The sequence below is a fragment of the Rhinolophus hipposideros genome (assembly GCF_964194185.1).
Source record: "Rhinolophus hipposideros genome assembly, chromosome: 26".
NCBI classification, from domain to species: Eukaryota; Metazoa; Chordata; class Mammalia; order Chiroptera; family Rhinolophidae; genus Rhinolophus; species Rhinolophus hipposideros.
The window spans coordinates 10,927,765-10,942,111 of record NC_138072.1 but is presented as its reverse complement, the minus strand read 5'-3'; positions in this window follow the sequence as shown (position 1 = coordinate 10,942,111).

Genomic DNA, 14,347 nt, shown 5'->3' with positions numbered 1-14,347 from the left:
TTTTAGATGTGGCACTGTGTTAAGATGACCCTTCCAGTGAACACTCAGAAAGTTGCCTGTTTTCCCAGCATCTTTGTTTTCTTCCTGTGCCACTACTGACAGCTCTTCTCCCAGTTTCTGTAACTGAAAATCCACTCAACAGGGCCTTGGTGTGCAAGGTACATTTGACCGAAGATTTCATGGCGGAGGCCATGACATGGAAATGTTTCCTTCCCGTTATGGGTAAGGTCATTACAAAACATCTCACTCTCCAAGACTGTCTTCTAGTCTGCCAGCTGCTAGGTCTGCTTATCTTTGTTTCTCTATCTGCTTTCCGTCCTTCCCTCACTAGTAGACCCCTCTGGACCTCAAGGCCTTCCAGACCTGCCTAACTATAACCTACATGGCCAACAAAATACCCTCCCTAGAAACCCATGTAGAATTATGTATAAATGTTTTTCACTGTCTCATAAAATTTAAAAAAAATGCAATGGATTACATTTTAATCATCTATTACAGAAATTGTATCATCAGTCATTTTTCTGATATGAATATAAACCAAGTCCTCAACATATCCTTTGACCTCCTGTCAATGTCTTATCAACACGTTGTAATTTTAAAGGGGTTTTGATGTCTAAATGGTTTGGGGACTTTTACACTAGGATGTATGGCTGAGAGTGACATTCTTAAATTCAAGCCAGAACAAGAGGGGCCAGGCAAAACTTGGCTGAAGTTGTTAGGTCAGAAGGGTAAGTTACCTGTGGAAGGAGAGGCTGAACGTCCATGCCTTCCCTAAGCATCAGTGCTACACCTACCGTGAGTGAGATGTGAGCTGCGTACTGGGGCTGCGATGAGGAACGAGATGGGCGTGGTCCCTGCCCTGGAAAAGTCTGTGGTCTGGTGAGGGAGATGAGCAGTTAAACAAGCAAGGGGCAGTGGGAGTACAGAGTGAAATGGAACAGTATTCCCAACCCCCAAGCCCATTGATATGTTTAGTCAGGACAAATAGAGCAGGGGTGAGGGAAGGTCTTTTGAGCAGAGGTAGCAGCTTGTACAGAGGTGAGGAAGTAGAGAAAGCACGGGCAGCTTGAGAGGTGCCAAGAAAGGAGCTCATGTGAGCTGTGACGTGGGGTGCGCAAGGGGCAGGACCGGTATAGCCAAGGAGAGGCTGGAGAGACAACTTCCAGGTTTGGCTCTGACATCCTCGGGTTTCTAACCGTCCACGATGCCTCTGTTTCTTTCCTTTTCCTTGTGCTCAACTGAAACTTAAGCTGAAATCTATGCTTCTACTTTGCATCCCTTTCTCCCTGGAGAAACCCAGGGTTTCTGAGGCAGAGACAGGAATCTGAAAGGGTCCGATGGACCCTGGGCATCAGACACCAACTCTCCAAAGTTGGGACATGCGATCAAACTACGGTTTCACTTCATGTTCCTCACCTTTATCACATGCCTATCAGGCAAATTAGAAAAAAAGGAGAGTTTCACAAAATACATGTATTTTATTGATACCAAATAAGTTACTTGAAGAATTTTTCTTAGAATTTCTTGACCAGCCTTCAACATCCTAGCAAAATGCAGGCGTATTATAAATTGGGTTCGAAATCCTTTTCCTTGCTCTGAATATTATGCAGTTAGGGGAAGACAATAATGGATTAACACACTTGGTTGAATAACTAGGAATAACCACCTCCTGGAGTTACACAAGAAAATATCCAAAGTGCCCACAGTCTAGGAAATGTCCAAAGAAACATGGTCCATTCCCGTGATAACGAGACCTGAAAAAGAGGTTATCATCTAACCCAGGCATTGGTTCCAATGGTTAGTGGCAGCCTCAGGCTCACTGAGGACATCGGGGTTCAGACCAGTGGAAACTGCTACTCTTTGCCCTTTCTCCCTTCTTCCCTATTGCCTGATTACTGCTCTTCACCCTGGCTTTTCTGGGACCAAGTGCTCAGTTACCACACAGATGTAGTAATTAGGTAAAAAGACTCCGAAATGAAAGTGTTCTGGACAGAGAAGGCTGAAGTTTGAAGGAAGGGCTCTTGCTCTCCATTACTGTGGCCTTTTCTGTCTCAAGCTCCTGCTCACTGCTATGACGTACGCCCACAATGTTGGCTCCTTGGGCCAGGGAGGTCTCCTCCAACCAACAGGCAACTGGATGGTAACCTAGACGCTTCCTAGATACTCCAGCACTTCCCAATCCAGGAATAACTGTCCAGAACAGACAGAGAGCAGCTGACCAGAAAAGACCTTTGGAAAGACATGGAGGCAAAGGCCAAAGGAGACACACGTAGAAGCCGTGGACAGGGAAACCCAGGTAAATTATAGCAGGATAAACGTCCTATCCACATTCTGGCCTCAACTTCTCCACAAATTTTTATAAACCTGGTGTCCAAATGGAGAAGGACATAAACCCTTGGGACCGTGAAGCAAAGACAAATGATCTTTTTTTCCTCTCTTGCACCTTGTAGTCACACTGAGAACAGATGACCCTTTGAGCGTTGAATAGGAAAACGTGGATCTTGTAGGTCGGCTTTGTTATTTGCAGAGGTTAGCTTTGGCATTAATTTGTTCAATGAATCAATTTCATTAATTTGTACAACAAAAATATACAGAACACCTACTATATGCCACACATATATTTCGGATCCAAAATATAAATAAGATGAGGCCAGTCTAATAATGGAGACAGCCAAGTACAGTACAATGATTCAAGTATAATATAAGTGTCACAAAGAGCTGGGACCATATTAATCATTCAGAACTCCTTCCCTAACAATCTCTGACCTATAGTAGGTGCTCATTAAATACGTGTTGAATATGTGTACATGTGTTGAATGTGTACAGTGCTATGACAGCGTGGAAGTAGGACACATGATCAGGCAGGGTTGGGGGGTGAAGAGCGTCCAGCTGAGTGTGGACACCATATCTAGAGTGGAACCATTCTGCCTGATAAGTGTGACTTTGTGCAGCAGTGATTACAAACAGACTCACTGGATGATAAATAACAATAATAATAATAAGTTCCAGAAGGCAAACTAGACAGAAAGGCAAAAAGCCCTCATGGAGAGTGATGGACATAATGAAGCAGAAAGTCTAGAACGGGTAGAGAAGGGACTGATGCTCAAAGAGAAAGAAAACAGAGTGGTCAAGGAACCAGCGACTTCCAAGAGGTTTAAAGATTGGAGAACAGGGTAACAGTGAGGAAACAGGACAAAGAGAGGGTAAAGATGGGATTCTGATGTTTTTTCGTTAATAACTTTTATTTTTAATTACAGTTGACATGCAATATTATATTAGTTTCAGGTGTACAACATAGTGATTAGACATGTATATAACTTACGAAGTGACCCCCCCAAATAAATCTAGTACCCATCTGACACCATACGTAGTTATTACATTATTATTGGCCATATTCCCTTTGCTGTACTTTACATCCCTGTGACTATTTTGTAACGACCAGTTTGTACTTCTTAATCCCTTCCCCACTTCACCCATTCCCCAACCCCCAGGGTAGTGATGTTTAAGATTTCAGAAATGGAGCCGTAAGGGTAATGTCAATTTCCAGTGGGGACACTGAAGTGGCATCGAGGCCATTTAAGCAGAGAAGGTCAAAGAATACGTAATGCCTGGGCGGTGGACAGGTCACCCTTGCTGCGGAGGACAATGGCAGTAGTAGCAGTAGAGGGGAACAGCCGGAGGCCAGCGAGGCCAGCGGAGCATAGACAGGGAAATCAGGAAGTGATGGCATCAGAGAGCCAGAGTCCGAATGGAATGAGGCTCTGGGGTGAATCTCAGCCAGCGTCCTCCAAAAAGGAAAGCAGAGCCTGAGTTAAAGGTTTGCATGCAGTTAGTTGCTTTTGGGAAGCAATCCAAAGAAAAAGGAGTAGGGGAATGGTGAGGAGCAGCAGGGAGGGAGTGGAAACCCATGCCTGGGCATGCTTTCGAGTGATCACCACCGTGGGTGAATAAGGATGGATCCTGCCTTCAGGAACTTCTAAGGAGCCATCTAGCATGAACTTCAGAATTGATCACTGGCATCTTCCCGTTGCCTGGTAGGGTTTAAACTCCCCATCGTCAAGCCTGCACCAGGCTGCCAAGCAGGCTCCTGCAGTTGTCCGACTCGAAAGCCTCCAATAGGTGCCAGGGAGAAATGGAAAGATGACAAAGTGCAGCTGTAGAAGCTCTATGCCGTCAGGTTTACACACGCCTAATGCTGGTTGTCACAACAGTGGCTGGCGTGAAAGGTGGACGGAGAGAATGTGAAGTGGGGCACAAGAAGTGCCTGCTGCAATGGGTAAGCAGCAGATGAGAATAGAAAGCCAGTGCCGGCATAGGCACCATGTGTGGCAGAAATGGATGGCGTCAGTGGCCGCACTGCAGTCAGCTCTCGGCAGCTTTGGCCCCAGGACTCAGAAGGAATGTGGATGAAAAGTCATCCTGTGCCTGAATGGGGCTCAGCCCTAAGGAAGAAAGCCAGGTGGGAAGACCCATGCTCATGAGGGCTTTCGGGCGTCTACTAGGACCAAGCAGGTTTTACCAGATCTAGAAATCTAATCAAGCCATGGCTGGTTGTGAAAGCAAGCTGGGGCCTAATCAATGGCAGCGTGAGCTCACAGAAGTCTGTCTGAAAGTGGAAATGTGTGCCACATTTGTATCTGTATCTATAACCTATAGATATATGTATATAGGTGTGTGTGTTTGTTTATTTGAGATTATTGGAGGGAGAGACTAGAAGGAGAAAAAAAGGCAGAGAGCCTTGAAAAGCTCCAACTTATAAGGATACATCTGACCCACTTGGCAGTTTTATTCCTCAGGGTAAATGAACAAATTAGCATTCAGATTTAGATAGCACTCTCTTGGGAGTTTGTTTAGCCAGTTAAGCTCCCCTGCGCCTGCCCAACTCTGGGCTTACTAATAAATCCAGAGGCTCCGCCTTGGACCCCCGCAACCACACTGAAGAACGAATGCCCCGTGAGGTCCCATGTGACCATCTAGCTCACCTCCTTCTCTGATATTTTACTGCAAATGTTCTGACTTCGACAAACAGTGGTGGCATACCATTGTACAATTCGGATATTGAGTAAAAGCATGTCTATGCGGCATTAGCTAACTACTGTTGTAAACCACATTCACCGAAAACTTAAAACCACCCACATTTACCGCCTCAGAACTCCTGTGGGTCTGGAACCTGGGCATGGCTCAGCTAGTTCAAGCACTTTGGGGGCTCTCACAGACTACATGTGAGGTGTCACCTGGAAACCACACGTCCAGGGAAAGGCAGAACCCATGCAAAAGACTCTTGCCCGCGTTAACTGCATCGCAGAGGGTGTGAAAAGGGAACTGTCACAGGCTGTAATCGCAGTGAAAAGGGAACTCTGTTCTTCCTCAGCGGTGACATCATTGCACATGGAATGGAAACCATGGCAATGGGTTAATAATGAGAAACAGTCAGCTGAATGCTGCAACTAAGGGAAAGGTAGGACAATGGAAGGTGGCTGGAAGGAACAATGTCATCCAGGATAAGTGTGAAACACTGGATCCTGGTGTAATTAAAACTGGGCCCTGGGGGACATGGCCGAGAGTTACAATGGTGCCACTGCCCAGGGCCTTACTCACCTGCTGCCTGTCAGGTGAGTAGGAACATTGTCTGACACCATAGAAACTCTGTCCTCCGGTTCAGTTTCATCAATGGGGAAGTTAAAAATTAACCATGGCCTTTACACCACCCCTACCACACCTTCAGACTTTAGAAACGTTTCCCAGCAGAGGCCTCTTTGGCCTGCTGGCATTTCATCCTTCATGTAGTTGTTTTTTATTGTTTCATAGCAAAAAACAGCACCAGTTCTGAACCATTACTGTTCCTATGGAAAGACCAAAGCTGTCTTTTCCCAGTGTCATGGGGCCCTGGAGGGTTGTGACAGTACTGAGAAGTGAGCAGTTGGTTCTTCAGTGACCTGACTTCTGGAAGTTGCCTTAGCTGCCCTCCAGCTTCCCGGGGCCCCTTCTGACTAGGGTTCGGGGACACGTTTACCTAAAAGTGAGTGCGTGGATATGGGGAGTGCCTAGAAATTCTCTCCAATTCTTCAAACACTCAGCCATGAACTAACTCAGGCCTAAAATTCCATAATTGGCGTCATTCTTATCCTCCACCACAGTTCACATTCAAATAACTCAACAAGTAGTGTACAAAAAGAGTGAAGGCAACAGTGCCCTTTTCGTCTTACTCCAGGTCCTGCCCCTTATCATGGAACTCTCCAGATCTCTTAGGCCACCATGGTTTCCCTCACTTCTAACTCCTACATGGTCTACCTTTGTACACTCAGCACCCTTGTGTCTCCTGATGCTCCATACTGGATTGTTCTCCAGTTCAGTGATTCTCAAATTAGGGCAAGTCGGTCCTCCGGGAGCTATTCATCAATGTCTGGAGACATTTTTGGTTGTCACAACTCGGGAGAGTGCTAGTATCATCTAATGGGCAGAGGCTAGGGAGGCTATTAAACATCCTATAATGCCACGCATGGCCCCTACAACAAAGCATCTTCCAGCCCAGCCTGTCAACAGGGCTGAGGTGAAGAGACATGTCACCGGGCATTTTCAGCTACTTTAATACTCGTTCAAAGAAAAATACATTCAGTTAGCCCTAAATCGGAATAAGTATTAAGTCTTATCAGCGATCTACACTGTAGTGTGACCGGCTTTAATAGATCCTTTGTGAGAGCAGTTTGAATGGGTGGAAACTGGACTTTGGATACCGGCGGCGGTAAGGAGTAGTGCGAGTGGGAAGAGGTCATTCAAAATGGCAACTCCAGAGGGAATTTCACCTTCCCTGGGGTAGGTGCTGAAGGGTTACTCTCTGATAATTTGGTTTTTTTTCTTTTCTAATGAATTTAGTTAATCAGAATATATATCAAACTTCCCGTGGGGATTTTTTTCAGAATAAATATGCTGAGCCCCCCATCTTTGAATTATGTGTAGAGTTGGGTTTGGACATGGATGCTTAAAGGACTCCTCCGGTGATTCTGATGTACACTCCTGGTTTCAAGCCAGTAAAGAAAGACCATTAACCAGTACGGCCCCCATACTAGACTTTCTTTCCTAAACATGAAGGTTCCCCTTTACAAGAACTAACTGTGATATTGTTCTGGTTTACGGACCCTGTCAGATTAAGATAGAAAGGCCCTTCCTGCCTGGGCTTGAATCTGCTGTCAAGAGATAACAGCCCCCCCAGGGCTATCTTCCTTGGTTCCATTGCCAAATCCTGGAGCAGAGGTGGTGTTACCTGAAACACGCTTTGACTTCTACTCTAAATGATTCCTGAATCCTGAAGATGAGACATAAGTGAGAGATGGAGCAGCCACACTGAGCAATCCAAAACTTTCTCATGTTGGGAATCACAATTTCAAGACAACTAGCTTGTCCTTCAAAAACCATATTGTGTTTATTTGCATATTCATTCCATCAGTCAGCCAATCGCTAGCTGTGTTTGAGATTGCCTGTCCATGAAATTAGGCCACGTGTACTTGAGATGGTGATATGACAAGGATAGCTTCCTCAGGGAGCTTACAATCTTTTTAGGGCACAGAACAAAACAGAAGCCGTGGAAAGATGAAAAAACAATCAGGATAAAAGAGAAAATACTTTGGACTCTGGCCAAACAAGTCTTACCTTCCTTTCAGTCCCAATTTCCTTGACTGTCTAACAAGGAGGTCAGATTAAATGGCCTTCAAAACCCCTTCCAGCTGTCAAATTCTCTTAAATATGTCATGTTGTAAGTGTATAACCTGACTACTTGTTCTCTATGACAGAGCCATCATCACAAAGAGATATCATCTAAGGGAATGACCTACTTCAGGGAAATCACCTTGGAGGTTCACCTGAAGACGCCAACCTCTATCAGCCCTGGCGGGTGGGGTTCCAGGTGCCCTCTTCTAACCAAAGGCCTTACCCCGGGCAGTTCCTGAGTCAGTCATGTCACAGACAGGATACAGTCCATCAAGCTCAGCCCATCCACTGGTGGGGTTTGGACTTCACTGGTTGGGCTGCCTCGGACCTCTTGTTATCCTAGACACCTGCACACCTCCCTAATCCAGACCTACCTGCCCAGCCAGTATTAGCTCAGTCTGGATGACGTGGCTTGGATTTTGCTTTGTTTTCTTCCACTTGTTCATTCAACAAATATTTCCTAGTGCATGTTCCTGTCAGGCACTCTCCTTGGCATCCAGGCACAGATGGAGACAAAAGAAAGGCAGGTCCTGCTCAGAGAACCCACAGTCCAATTCTGCCTGGCCCTGCGCTTTGAATCCTGCCCCGAGTCCATTTTGTTGACTGGGGTCCTGACCTCATCTCGGCCTGTTTTATACCCTGTTGTTCATACCCCTACCTTCTGGCTGGGATCCTGCAGTGAAGAAAATGGACATCTAGAACCTCATGGCGTGGGCTCTGACACCCTCACCTCATCTGTGAATTGGATCCCAGCTGATATGACTGCCTGCCCACAGCTCCTATGAATGTGTCCTTCTCTTTTCCTCTGAGCCCTCTGCATGGGTCTCACCATCTCCACATGGCTGGCTAACCTCTCCCCACTCTGGGTCCTCCCTTCCTCCACCAACTCATCACTCTGTTCTTGAAGTGCCATCATCGATGGCCAGTTCCACCTGAGTCCTGACAAAATGGAAGAATCAAGTCACCCTCGCTGCCACGGTGAGAGTCAGGCACATTTTTATTCAATATGTTCGTACAGCATCAAAGGGAGATGGCTCACAATTAAAAACAGGAGCCTTTTAAACAGATGGCTCTATGGCTGATACACTAAGGGAGCACAAATGGCACTGAAGGGATAGCTAAGAGTTTCCTACCAAACACTGGCACCTAGAGCCGTATTTTGCAAAAACTGAGGAATGGGAAGTGTTCCGCCATGACTCCTCACTGGTTTGCTCTTTCTCTTCAGTCCTGCTGCCAGTGCAAGGATAATGTGGTGACAGGTAAAGCCGGCTTTCCTCGGACACATCAATCCAAGGTTTTCTGTTAACTGTCTCTCTGTGCTCCCCTCCTTCACCCAGGCCATCCCAGTAGGAGTGTATTATGCAACACGTATGTGTTCTCTTTGGCCGGGGCTGGGACTTTGCTCTGGAACCTATAAGATACTGCAGACATATGGGCAAATCCTCCCTCCATAGCCTCCTCTAAGCCCAGCATTTCCTACAGCAAGGCACAGCAAGACAACTCAAGCCCATGCCATCATATGGAACGTTTATCCCGAGTCAGCCATCCAGCCACCACCCTACCTTGCCAAACACAGTCAGCAAAAGCCCAGTCTCAGTTTCCTTTCAGAAAGGAGACTGAAGCTGCTGTCACCCAGCCCCAGGAATTCCACAGGAAAGTTGCAATGGAAATTGCTGTGACCAACGCAGTGGGCTATAAATAACATTTTAAAGTCAACAAGCATGTCGTCACCTGTTCTCAATATCATGTCTTTCAAACTCCGAGTCCCTCCTCCCCAGATGGGTAGAAGCTCAAGCAACCCGCTGATAACACATGTTTTCTTCCTGATCACTGAAGGTTACTACAAAGACACAAGGAACTGTTAGAGATGCTTTACACAATCACTTCCCTCCAGCTCCCAAAGGATAGTCTAAATTCCAAGTCATCTGTAGTGAGGAAAGTAAGCTGTAGCTATAGCTACATAACTAGCTTCCTAAATAGCCTTTAGCCAATTGTGCCTTTCCCTCTCCCTACCCCACCCTCCCCCTCCCTATTGACAAAAAGTGAGGATCACACTTTACCTTTCATTTGCATGTAAATAACTAAGTGCTCCGAGATCACAGATAAGACTTATAGGGCCCTCAGGGGCAGGGACTTTCTGCACTGACACAGACACAGCCCAGGTACCTTCCCTACATGGCCTACAGCGTGCTCCTACCTGTCTAGTGAATTAGATATCAACCCCACTTATCAAATGAGGAAATTGCATTTCAAAGAGACAGAATTTGCTCTGGGTCACACAGTAAACCGAGATTGACTTCTAACAGAATCTTGTGACTTCAAAGGCTAATAATAGCTAAAACGATTTCGTTCTCTCCAAAATCTGGATACGTACATCTAGAGATTTATTTGTTCAATAAATAATTCTTGAGCACCTACTATGTATCAGATATTTGTGATAAATCAATGAACATATTTAACAAAACTTCTTGGAATCATGGAGGGTATACTCTAGTGAGAAGGGTGGGCAAAGAGAAGATATTTCATAGTTCTTTTTGCCTGAAATTCCAAAATGTGTATTGTTGAAAACATGAAAAGCCACTATGAAAAATATTGCACGAAGAATGCAATATGCCCAAATCAAGCTGAATTGATTACCATGATCAAAGCTAAGAGAGTCAACTGTTAAGATAAAAAACAAAAACAAAAACAAAACCACATAAGCAAAGAAGTGGATTTCCATTCCTGAGGGCGTTTGTTGAAAATCTGTATCATCAGTGAGCTGTGGAATGCTGTTCATACCTAAAAGCTTATGAAAAGTATTAGATGTCTGTCAGTTGATTTGTTTTGCCATAGCATTCAAAAGTCTACATTCCTACACCCGTTTCATAGGTAAGGAAACTAATTCTCCAGGGGATGAGTTGCTCAGAGCCATTCAAAGGTAATTACTATAATGGCACACTGCAGTCCTGAGTGCAAAACAAAACAATTGCTTTATTAACAGATGAGTAAGAGACCTTCAATGAATGGTACAGGAGATGCTCTTAACTTTCTATGCCTCAAGTAAGAGGAGTCACCATCAGTGGCATCTATGGGAAGATACTAAAAAGCCAGACTTTCCCTCTTAAAACCATGACTTTCCCAATGGAAAGGATCCTTCTGATGACAGGACTGCTAAAAGGTGGGTGACCTAGTGTTTCCCCACTGCTCAGCATAAAAAAGACAAAAGACTCAGCATCTGGAATATAAAGTTATGGCTACACATGTGGGGTGAAATGAAGCACTAGCCCCGTGACTTGGGCCACGTAGCTATATTTGAGCAGAGTATGTAGGGATCCCCAAAGCGTGAGGTGATTATTTTGATGACCACTTTACTCTGAGATGTTGAGATGAGTGTTTCCAGACAAGTGGTGCCATGACTGGTTCACACCGTGACTCTGCCACTTACCAGCTGTGCGATTTTGGATAATTTATTTAACTTCTGTATGTGTTGGTTTCCCCATCTGCAAAGTAGGGATAAAAATGGTACCTACTTCAGAGAGTCATTGTAAGGGTTCACTAAGTTAATACATGAGGAGGTACTGAGTTGATTCATGTTTGCCACTTGAATAAGTACTCCAAATTGAGAGCTGTTATTATTATTTAGGATTGTGTGGCTACATGAACTAATGGTATAGTAGTCTGACACTGCCCGTTTGTTTTAATAGCATTGGAGATTTCTTGTTCTTCAATGATGGTTGAAACCATGTAGAAGCAACTTCTTGCCATGCCTGAAAGATCATGACATAGCTGACAAAGCGTCTTGGTCTATCTGAACAACAAAATCTGAATCAAACAGAGTCTATCAGGTTGCCAGGTACACGTTCATCCACTTAAATGACTCACTAATCAATTTACCTTGGTCAGTTTGATTGCCCTGTCTAGACCGAATCTGAGAATGGCTAACATCCCACCACAGTGCAGACCAACAAGTCATGACGCTTCAAAAGGGGCAATAGAACTAAATATTAATGAGAGGAACTCTATAGCAACATGAACAACTGGTAAAAACTCTTTGCTACTGATGAGAAGTTGAGTGAAGAGAGAATGTTACACTGAATTGTCATGATCCAGTTTCAGTCTGGGAGAAAAGCCATAATACAAAATATTTATTTCCTCAAGGGAGATGGTTATCTCTGGCAGCCTTCTGAGTGATTTGTCAAAATGGAATACAAACCAAAATGTGAATCCAATGAGACTTCACGGTTGTTACAAATGGGGCAGGTTATAAATTATGAGGCTGACTAGTGCTTTTCACATGTACTTGGGCAATAATGTGGTGTCTTCAGGGCAAAGAAGGAGATAGATTGCTGTTGTTGAACGGATATCTATTTTTTTAATGTCATAGCCTGGGTTCCAAATAATGACCTTGATGGTCTCCTGCCATGAGGAGGAAAAAATAACTTGAGCATCTTCCCCTTGAGCTATGGAACCAAATCTTTACCTGGCTCTGAGAAAGAGCTGCTTTCTTCAGCTAGAAATCCACGTGGGCAACTAGTTGACCAAGTGCTTTCTTGTGACGTTAAAATAGGATTGGAGCACAATCGGAAGAATAGTTAGGCTACCACCACTGTCTCCAGAGACGAAAAGAAAGCAAATTTTTCCTTCCTTGAGTCATCAATAAATAAGTATCTGCAAGAGGTTATGGAAGACTGGGGAAGTGGGCTAATGGTCCAGCAGTAGAACTGAGTAGACAACAAAACGTCATGTACATGTTACTGGGTAAATTAAAAATGAAAACCACCTCTTAATTCAGCAAAACAAATATTTTTTCGTAGTCACCAGAATGTCTGAGTTAAAAATATTTTGGGGCCTGTGACGACTTTAATTTGCTAAGAGACAGCCTAGTTTTAAAACATCTAGAAAAATTAACTTTCTGCTATTTATTTGTCCACAACTTGCTGGGATACTTAAAGAAACTTAAGCCACCTTGTGGGCTTTTGATTAATTTAATAATCAAAAGCCCTTGTAGATTTTATTAAATGTCTGACTTAATAGTATTTGACCATAGCTTTTAAATACAAGGAGTCTGGGTATAATTAAAATTATTATGATTACTGGGGAGGGGGGGGTTGACACAGTGTAAGGGATAGAAATGATAAATGTCTAACTATCATATTGTTTTGTCCACCGGAAACTAATAAAAAAATAATCAAAAAATCTTTAAAAAAATTATTATGATTACTACTAGACTAATATTACTAATAGAAAATATTTTATATTTATTTAGCCAAATGTATTGTGTGGGACTAAAATTTTGAACCTAAAAACAACTGAGTCGTGTCTTGAATGGTGTGATCCCATTATAAGGCATGAATGAAGTTCACTGCTGAGCCCTGGATGGAACTGAGAGAATGGCAGGACGAAGGCTAGGCGAGTAGGAGTATAAGAACGGATCCTGGAGCAAAAGGACACAAAGAGCAGGAGTAAAGGAAGATGCAAACCTACGTATATCTCCTTGGGACATTGTCAGCTCCTGCTCCAAGTGCTTTGTAGAATGCAGAGTTGGAGACATGGACCAACACAGGTCCATATTTGGAACTTGACTCTTGGAGACCTAGGGGCTGAACATGGCTGAAGTAAGGCATCGACTGGCCAACACTGTCTCAGGAGGTATCTGCTTGTCACCAGGACATCGGGTCAAATCAGTTGGTTTGGCCAGATAACCAGGTAATTGGGTCTAAAAATATCAAATTGATCATTGGAAATTCATAAATCAATCCATTCAAAGTGAAGAAAACTATAGCCTGTATAAACTGTTATAACCGGGTTTTAGGTCTAGCAATCTGGATTTTAAAAAGCTGTAAAATTTATTTGAGAAGTAATAAGCACATAGAAATGCCAGGTATTATTACTATGCCATTGGTCTCTTGCACTTCTTTGATCAGATTCATTTATGTTAGTATCGCATTTCCAGTTGGGGCATGAAAGCTAAATTACTATATTCTAGAAAATGCCAAAATGTATACCAAAATGCATTTTGGTATACATGCTTAAGATTATTTATTTATTTATTTATTTATTTATTTATTTATTTTAGCATAAAATTGTCCTTATTGGTACTCATTGATTTCTTAGGACCTTTTATCTGCAACCAAACTAATTGGCCTTGAATCCATTCTGACAACATTTTAATTATTCACTAGTTAGTAATTCTTAAAAGCAACTTCAACATTAAAATGTCTCTAAAGCATGTACTGAGCTGTTCAATCCCACATAACAATTTCATACAATATTCATATCAACCTGAATTTTCTCTGAGGTCTTCATAAATGTGTATATTTTTGTATTTAGAAAATAATTTTAAAATTCTAATACTGTATATAACATTCTTTGCGTTATAGAGATGCACATTCTCCAAACACCTTGTATTTTCATATAGTTTGAGACTACCTGATATCAGTGTTTTAGAACTAATTGAGAATGCAAAAAAAAAAAAAAAAGAGAGAGAGAAATTTAGCCCCTAGTATGTGTAAAACTATACCACAGGAAATATAAAGAAGCACCAGGATTGCACTCTCAGATCCCCATAGAACCTTTATTGCAACAATTGAACCCAGGAAAACAACTGAAAATAAGAACAAAATATGAACGGCACTAAACTATAATAGAATAGGTTTCTGCC